This window comes from Muntiacus reevesi, chromosome 4, assembly GCF_963930625.1.
Source record: "Muntiacus reevesi chromosome 4, mMunRee1.1, whole genome shotgun sequence".
Taxonomy (NCBI): domain Eukaryota; kingdom Metazoa; phylum Chordata; class Mammalia; order Artiodactyla; family Cervidae; genus Muntiacus; species Muntiacus reevesi.
Genome location: NC_089252.1, coordinates 131,657,091 through 131,665,276, shown reverse-complemented (window position 1 = coordinate 131,665,276; position 8,186 = coordinate 131,657,091). Strand labels below are relative to the sequence as shown.

General features: G+C 38.9%; 1 pseudogene; it reads right to left on the bottom strand.

The window, feature by feature from the left end:
* Positions 1 to 7,882: 7,882 nt before the first annotated feature.
* Positions 7,883 to 7,981, bottom strand: LOC136168065 (U6 spliceosomal RNA; annotated as a pseudogene).
* Positions 7,982 to 8,186: the final 205 nt, after the last annotated feature.

Sequence of the window (8,186 nt, the reverse complement as noted above, 5' to 3'; positions counted from 1 at the left end):
CATCTCTGGAAGTAAGGCTCAAGCACCTGCAATTGTTAAAGTATCTCTGCTAATTCTAATGTGCAGACATTATTTCCAGAGAGTGAAAGCACAAAGGAAGTGAAGTGAAAGTTGCTCAGTAGTTGTTTGACTCTTTGCGACCCCATGGGCTATACAGTCCATGGAATTTTCCAGGCCAGAATACTGGAGAGGGTAGACTTCCCTTTCTCCAGGGGATCTTCCTAACCCAGGGATCGAACCCACATTGCAGGCAGATTCTTTACCAGCTGAGTCACCAGCTGGAAAGCACAAATAGGCCAGGCGATATAAAACTCGAAAGCTATGACTTAGTTGATGTTGGATGTAGAGAAAAATTCTGTATAAATTTTGAGATTTCAGAGGAGGTAGTTAAAAATGAAGTAAGCATTCTAGAGAGCACAACAGAAAGGATTTGGGTGGTAATTAATAAAGGAAGTAAATAAGAGAAAAACATGCCTGAGAGAAGAAGATAAGGGGGTAAAAATGGGGAAAACACCAGGGGCTGTTTACTCCCTTCCCCTTTTTCTCCTTTTTCTTCCCCCTGTTCTTCTTCCACTTCCCTCCTCCTCTTTCATTTTCTTTATAACAGAGGGTCAGAGAACATAGCAGAAATTACAATTCAACAAATATTGGGAATGCTGAATTCTACCTGATGTGTCCAACAAAAGGTAACCTTTGGAGCAAGTTTCTAAGCTGGTGAAGATAAGAATTCAGGAAGGGAACACTACCATCTTCAGACACTTGTTTAAATGCTACTTGCAGTTGCTTTCTGAGCAAATGTATGGGTTTCAGGCATTATGGTCTGACAAAGACAACAAATATTCTTATATGTTTGATATTTTCCCCTTTACAGATGTGGGGAGGGGGTGGATCTTGGAAAGTCTATGGGGATTCAGCTCATCTGAATGTCGATTTCCATAACACTAGTGTGTTAGTGGGAGATGAAGGTAGGTTTTGGGACCTTAGCACGTGGTGTTCTTTTACACTGGAATGCTTTAGTTCACTCCCACCTTACTCCAGATTAGTTTGTCTTTCATAACTCATCTCAATGTTCCTGTCTTCAGTCACACCATCACTGGATGATTCAATCCTATTTCTGCTTTTTAGGACACTGGGATAGAGAAGAATAATGGTGTTCCTTCCCCGATGTTGTGCTATTCTTAATTGCTCAGTTGTGTCTGACTCTTTTCAACCCCATGGACTGTAGCCCACCAGGCTCCTCTGTCCATGGGGATTCTCCAGGCAAGAATACTGGAGTGGGATGCCATGCCCTTCTCCAGAAGATCTTCCTAATCCAGGGATCAAACCAGTTCTCCCACACCACAGGTGAATTCTTTACCATCTGAGCCACTAGGGAAGCCCAAGAATACTGGAGTGGGGAGCCTATCCCTTCTCTGGGGGAACTTCCTGACCCAGGAATCAAACTGGGGTCTCCTGCATTGCAGCGGATTCTTTACCAGCTGAGCTACCCAGGAAGCCCTCCCTGATGCTGCTGCTGCTAAGTCACTTCAGTCGTGTCCGACTCTGTGTGACCCCATGGACTGAAGCCTGCCAGGCTCCTCCATCCATGGGATTTTCCAGGCAAGAGTACTGGAGTGGGGTGCCATTGCCTTCTCCTCCCTGATGCTACTTGTCCTGAAATTTTCCTTTCAACCCATGGATATGATACAGCAATGAAGATATGAAAGTTTTTCTTGATATAATAGTAGTGAAAAAAACCCCTACATCAAGCCCAATTTATAATCACATTTTAGTGTTGAGTTTGGAGATTAGGACAATGATTATGAAGGAGTTTGTGGGGCAATATTTGAGCCAAAATTGCTTTTTCTTGCAAGTGGGGCAAAAAACTGTGGGACAGACCGCGGTGCCAGGAGTGGGTTTGGGGTGAGCAGAGAGATCAGGGAGTAGGCTATACTGAAGACATTAGATTGAGAGGGAGAGAGAGAGAGAGACTTAGATCAGTATGTTACTTTGTATCATGGCAGTCTAGCTTCTGACTATCAACTCAGTTTTATTAATAATAACAGGGATCACATTCTAAGTACTTTGCATATTAGTTCTTCATAGCAACCCTCTATGGTTTGTGTGCATGCATGCTAAGTCATTTCAGTCAGTTGTGTCCAACTTTTTGCAACCCTAGGGACTGTAGCCCGCCAGGCTCCTCTGTCCATGAGATTCTCTGGGCAAGAATACTGGAGCGGGTAGCCATGCCCTTCTCCAGGGAATCTTCCTGACTCAGGAATCAAACCCATCTCTGGTGGCCCCTCCTGCATTGCAGGCAGGTTATTTACTGCTGAGCCACTGGGGAAGCCCATATGGTTGATAATATTTTAATATTTTACAGATGAAGACATTCAGTTTCAGAGAGATTAAGTGACATGGCCAAGGTGGAGCAAGAGTTGTAGCAGACTGACACTGGATTGTCAGCTCTTAATCATTATTCATTTAATTATTTTTTCAGTTATATTTTATAGCACTTCATAAGGGAAAGGTAATGCTATTTATCAGTTCGAGGGATTTCTGAATATATTTTCCATACTTGAAGGTCCAGTGTAAGTTACTGTGTTTCGGAACTAGAAGTCTGTCTCAGTTGACGTTCCTCTAGGAACCAACCCTGAAATAAGGATTCAACTGCACTCCTGGGAGGGCAAGGGATCAAGAGACAGTGAAAGGATGACGGCCAATAATCCTCTATGATTCCACCTTAAAGCATAGGGACTCTAGTCAAGGTGTAAATCTCGTGTCTCAAAATTGACTTCTCTGAGGGGCAAGGGGGCCCAGGGTATTTAGACACCATCTCCTGTTCAGCCATTGATTGACAGCTGCTCTTGGGGTAGGAATGTTAATTCTCTAGTTCTTCAATTTCATTTGAAGTCAAGTCACAGGAGGGTGCAGAGTGCACAGAAGTGGGGAGGGCCAGGGGATGTGGGTGGGGCGTCTGCAGCATTTGCTCCAGTGTCATCATTGGAGGAATAAAGCACCTTAGCCATTTAGAAAATAACAGGAGCTAGTTATTTGCTGCTTCTGGAACTAGACTTCTCAGTTGTCAAGAAGGATAATTATAATAACAGCTGACATCCACTGAACTCTTACAACATGCTGAATTCATTTCTAAGAACTTTACAGGTATTAACGCATTTAAACCTCATTACAACACTAGGAAATAGGTACTATTATTACCTATACTTTACAAAGAATGGCCCGAATTTACAGAGCTAATAAAGAGTGGAAGGAGAGTTGGAAATTCTGTAGCTGTGATTCAGAGCCTTGTTCTCAATCACCCAGCTCTCCCACTGTTTGTTTTTTCCCTCTATGCCGTTTACCAGACTGACTTACTCGCACTTTTAATGCAAAGGAAGATGCAAAGATTCTTATTATATGTATTCCTCTGTCTTTCCAGCTGCTTCCCAGGGGGCTTGAAACTGCAGTAACCAGACAATTGTTTGATTGTGACATTGCTTTTCTGAAATAGCATCAGTTATAGAATAATGCAGACTCTCGGACTTAAAGAAAATATGCAATTATTCAGCTTTTTATTCTAACAATTGGTTTGAACATCAAAAACGAAAAGTTTTTGTCAGAAATAGAAAAAATAGAACGAACAAAATGTGACTATTTCCATCTGGAGCTGTTGAATAATGAAATGTCTAAGGAGAAGCTGAAATAGCCCATGGTGTGACTTATATTCTTGAGGTAATAAACTGGCCTGCTAAAATAAATGATGCCTACTTAGTTAGACACACATCAACTCCCATCTCTTTATTTATTAAGAAATAATCAACTTTGATTTTCTTTTTCTCTGAACCTAACCTCTTCATATGAATCACCTAGTACAGTCCTTCACATTTCTCATTTTCACCAAGAGTGAATTATATACATATACATATGATTTATAATTAATATATACACAGATGTTTATATATGGGAGTTCTTATTTTCCATGTGATTGATATACAATAATGTTATCAACTATCTTTTATCAATAGATATTAAAAGTATTTTAATTTTTGTTTTTCACTGTGTTTGTATTTGTTTTCAATTTACATTTGCTTGTTTTCTATTTACTGTTGAACTTCTCTTTAAACAATTGCTGGCAATATTTGAGTAAATATTGTGCAAGCTTTTATTGTCACTACCTATCATATGGGGGTGGGGGGGGGGGCTTTATGTTTGCCAGCGGTCAGACTCTAGACTTTAGGACATTTTCTACACAGGACAGTATCACACAGGAACACCTCAGAAAACTTCTAGAGCTCAACAAGAGGAGAAGGCATAGATCCTCTATCATTATTCCCATAGAGACCCCTGCCAGGGCTTGAGCAGCTTGCTGCATATAAACACCATCTATAAATGCTTCAAGAGAGGGATCTAATTCACTGTTGCAACCTTGTCAATGGAGGTGTATGTTTTCTAGTTTTGGCCAGGCAGGGTCAATTTTGAGATGCTTATACTTGTTTGGAAAAACCAGGTGCCTAACACCTGTTTTAGCTTTTTCCCAACATCCCTTCAGGCCTTGGGTGTTATTGTTCTTTTAAACTTTCACCTATCAGATGAGTGCAAAATGTCCTATTATCTTTTTGCTGTGTAACAAACCACCCCAAATTAGTGGTTTAAAATATTGACAGCGTCTGCTGAGGAATACACAGTGGGGGCTGACTTGATAGAATTTGTTCTTTGTCTCATTCAGCTTCAGTTGGGCTTGTTTAAAGTCTGTGCACTGGAATCATCCAAAGCCGTCCTCACTCACAATCTGGCAAGTTGATGATGGCTGTTGGCTGAGATTTCAGTTGGGCTTAGTGGCCAGAATACATACATGTGGCTTTTCCAAGAGTTCTTTGGCTTCCCTGTAGTATGGTGGCTCAGCTCCAAGGGCAAGCATTCCAGGGAAGAAATCTCCGCACTCCAGGAGAGTCATTTAGCATCACTTCTAACTCATTATACTCATTAGAAGTCAGTCACTAAGGCTAGTTTATCATGGGGAATTGGACTCCCCCTTTGGAAGGAATTTCAAAGAGTTTCCAGTCATGAAACCATCACAATAGAAATAATTAATAATTTCTTTAATTTTCATTTTTCTCACTACTTATTTTCAGCATCTTTTTGTGTTCATGTATCAGTTTTCTACTGCAGCATAACAAATTACCACGAGTTTTGCAGCTGAAAACAATACTCATCGACTCTGTAAGTCAAAAGTTCAGGCATGGCCCAGACAGATTCTCGGCTTAGACTCTCAATAAGGCTGATCTAGGTGTTGGCTAGGCTGCACTCTCATCTGGAGGCTTGATTAAGGAAGGGTCCGTTTTCAGGAATCCTCACGTTGTCGGTAGAATTCATTTCCTCAAGGGACTCTCCTGACAGTCCAGTGGTTGAGACTGTGCGCTTCCCCTGCAGGGAACACGGGTTTGATCCCTGGTCACTGAGCTAAAATCCTGCGTGCCACAAAGCTTCCTCATGACACCATTTTTCTTCAGAAGCAGCAATGAAGAGAGTTTGTCTCTACTGCTTCAAGGTTAGGTCTGATTCAGCAAGAACAATCTTCTATTTCATTAACTCAGTGTTAACCATCTTATCATTGCCATATTCTGTTGGTTAGAAAAAAGACACATTTCTGCAAGGGAATGGATGCCAGGGATTACAGAGGCCACCTTAGAACTTTGACTGTCAAAGTTGGCCTTATTTATTATTTATTTATGAATTGTTCCTTCATATCTACTTTTTTCCTGTATGGTTATTTATCCCCTTTTGCCAATCTGTAAAGGTTCTTTGTATATTATAGACATTATCCTTCACCTCTATTCTTTATCAAATATATTTTTCCAAACAAAATCTATTATTTGTACATTGAATTTGGTTATACTTTTTTTAATTCATAAGATATTTAAAAATTTTATCTTTTTCCTTGAATTATCCTTGTGAAAAATTATTCATCTAAGATTGGGCTGCCTAGTATTATTAACAACTGGTCACAAGTCCTTTAAATTTATTTAATTAAAATTAAATAAAATTGAAAATCTATTTCCTCAGTTCCACTCATCACATTTCAAGTGTCACATGTAATCACTCTTTTAGAGAGTGGAGATATAGAATATTTCTATCATCAATAGCTCTATTGGACAGCGATAATCTAGTTGTTCTTAATAAAGAACTCCCTTAGATATTGAAAATTTTTTTCCTTATATTTTCTGTGTATTAATTTTATATTTTAACTATATTAACTTCTTCCTCTATTTTTTTTGGTTTGTTTTATATTTCTTTCTCAAATGTTTTGTAAGCTTAGAAAGAAGGTCCTTCCTGTCTTCCTTCCTCCTTTTCTCCACTTGATTATTTATTATCAAATTCATTAAGGATGTACATTTACTTTTGAGATCAGTTTTTTAGAGTCTTAAACATTTAAAATACAGTTTTTGGGTATAAGGATTATATAGGCATAAATTTCATAATTTCAAAACTGTTATATTAGGTTTCCACAAAGCAATGTAACAACAGTATAATTGTCTAAGACTCTTCATTTGTAACAACCTAGCATCAACTTAAAATAAGATACTTTGAAACCAAGGAGTAATAGATAAATCACTAATAAGCAAGTGCAAAGAGAAAGATACTAATACTAATTGACTGAATTTAAGTATAATAATAATAAAGAGGATACATAAAATATGATGTGTGTTATATATATATATACACACACACACACAGTTGTTTGCTGTCTATGTCTGTTGCCCTAAACCACCATATTTGTTTAGTCATCTGCACATGAATCTTTATATACAGTCGTGCATGGTCATGCTCCACAGGCTACCATTTCAACCTTGCTGTTCCATTGTGGTGTCTACAGTCACCTTGCTTACCCTTGGCCTCTGCCATTGAGATCAATCATCCTCACTGTTGCTAGGGATTTCGGTCCTATAACAGCATCTTCTAACAATAACTCTAGTTTAAAAAAGAAGAGACATGGCTGAACATTTTATCACAGCTCTTGCCCACTCACAGTGTGTTCCTTTTTATCCTCAAATGATAGATCACGGACCTCCTGATGAGAGACAGTCAGTGTAGTTTTTCGTCCTTTGTAACAGATTCATTCTACAATTCCCACATCATGCATGGCTGTTTTTCTCTGCAATCTGTCATGGTAGGTCTAGCACCTTCTATACTTTGTATGGGCTATTTATTTCAAAGTGCTGAAGACAAATCTCAGAAACATAATCAAATTGGTTATAGGGGCCTAAGTCAAGATTTAGTTTTGTGTCATGAGTTTCCTTATGGACAAACTCTTTCTTTTTCACTTTTATATTCTGCCCCCTTGATTCAGCTCGCACAGGATCTACTCCCAGGCGTAACCTCCCAGTCCCTGTTGCTAAATGCTAGGCACTTATGGCAGCTCCTCTGTCTGTAACCTTTCCTCTCTTAGCAGGCCTAGCACTTCTCCAGTTGGTTAGCTTATAATTCATTTGTTAGGCACGTGGGAGTTATAGGAGCCCGTGGTGAAGAAGACATTGACTGGGAAAGGCCCTGCTTTATCTGAGAGTTATGTATAGCTCTGAAGCATGGGGCTATATTTAATCCTTTAGCAAAAGGATAAAATATAGAGCTACTTTTCTAGATTGAGAAATCTCAGGGGGACTTGGGCCCTCCTGGTATTCTGTTTCCTTGACCTAATGTTCCCATTTCAAGCCTCAGAATCCTTGCATATATGTGATCCAGGCTTCATGAAAGAGATTTGCAAAGATGAGCATTCAACCTTCTTCTATGTTTATCTATACTTGAAATAAACTTCTATTCCAGTCTCTTAACATGATCTGTCCACCCATTAGAAATAATAACTGTTTTATCAAATGTTAAGGAAGCCTCCAGCTTACATTTTTATTTGAATATGGAATGCTTTATGAATTTGCATGTCATCCTTGTGCAGGGGCCATGATATTCTTCTTTTTCCAATTTTATTGCATATATGGTCGAAGCAAGCACTGACTCTCTTAAATTTTTATTTGAATTATTGGAACTGATGTTTGATTATCCCAAGTCTGTCATTTTTTTCTTTTCAAAGTACCAATGTTGCTTACCAACAGCTATCTAATTTCTCTATTACTATTATTACTATAATAGCTATATTTCTAAAATATCTCTAGCCAAAGACCAGAGACATTTTATTTATCAGATATCAAATATCA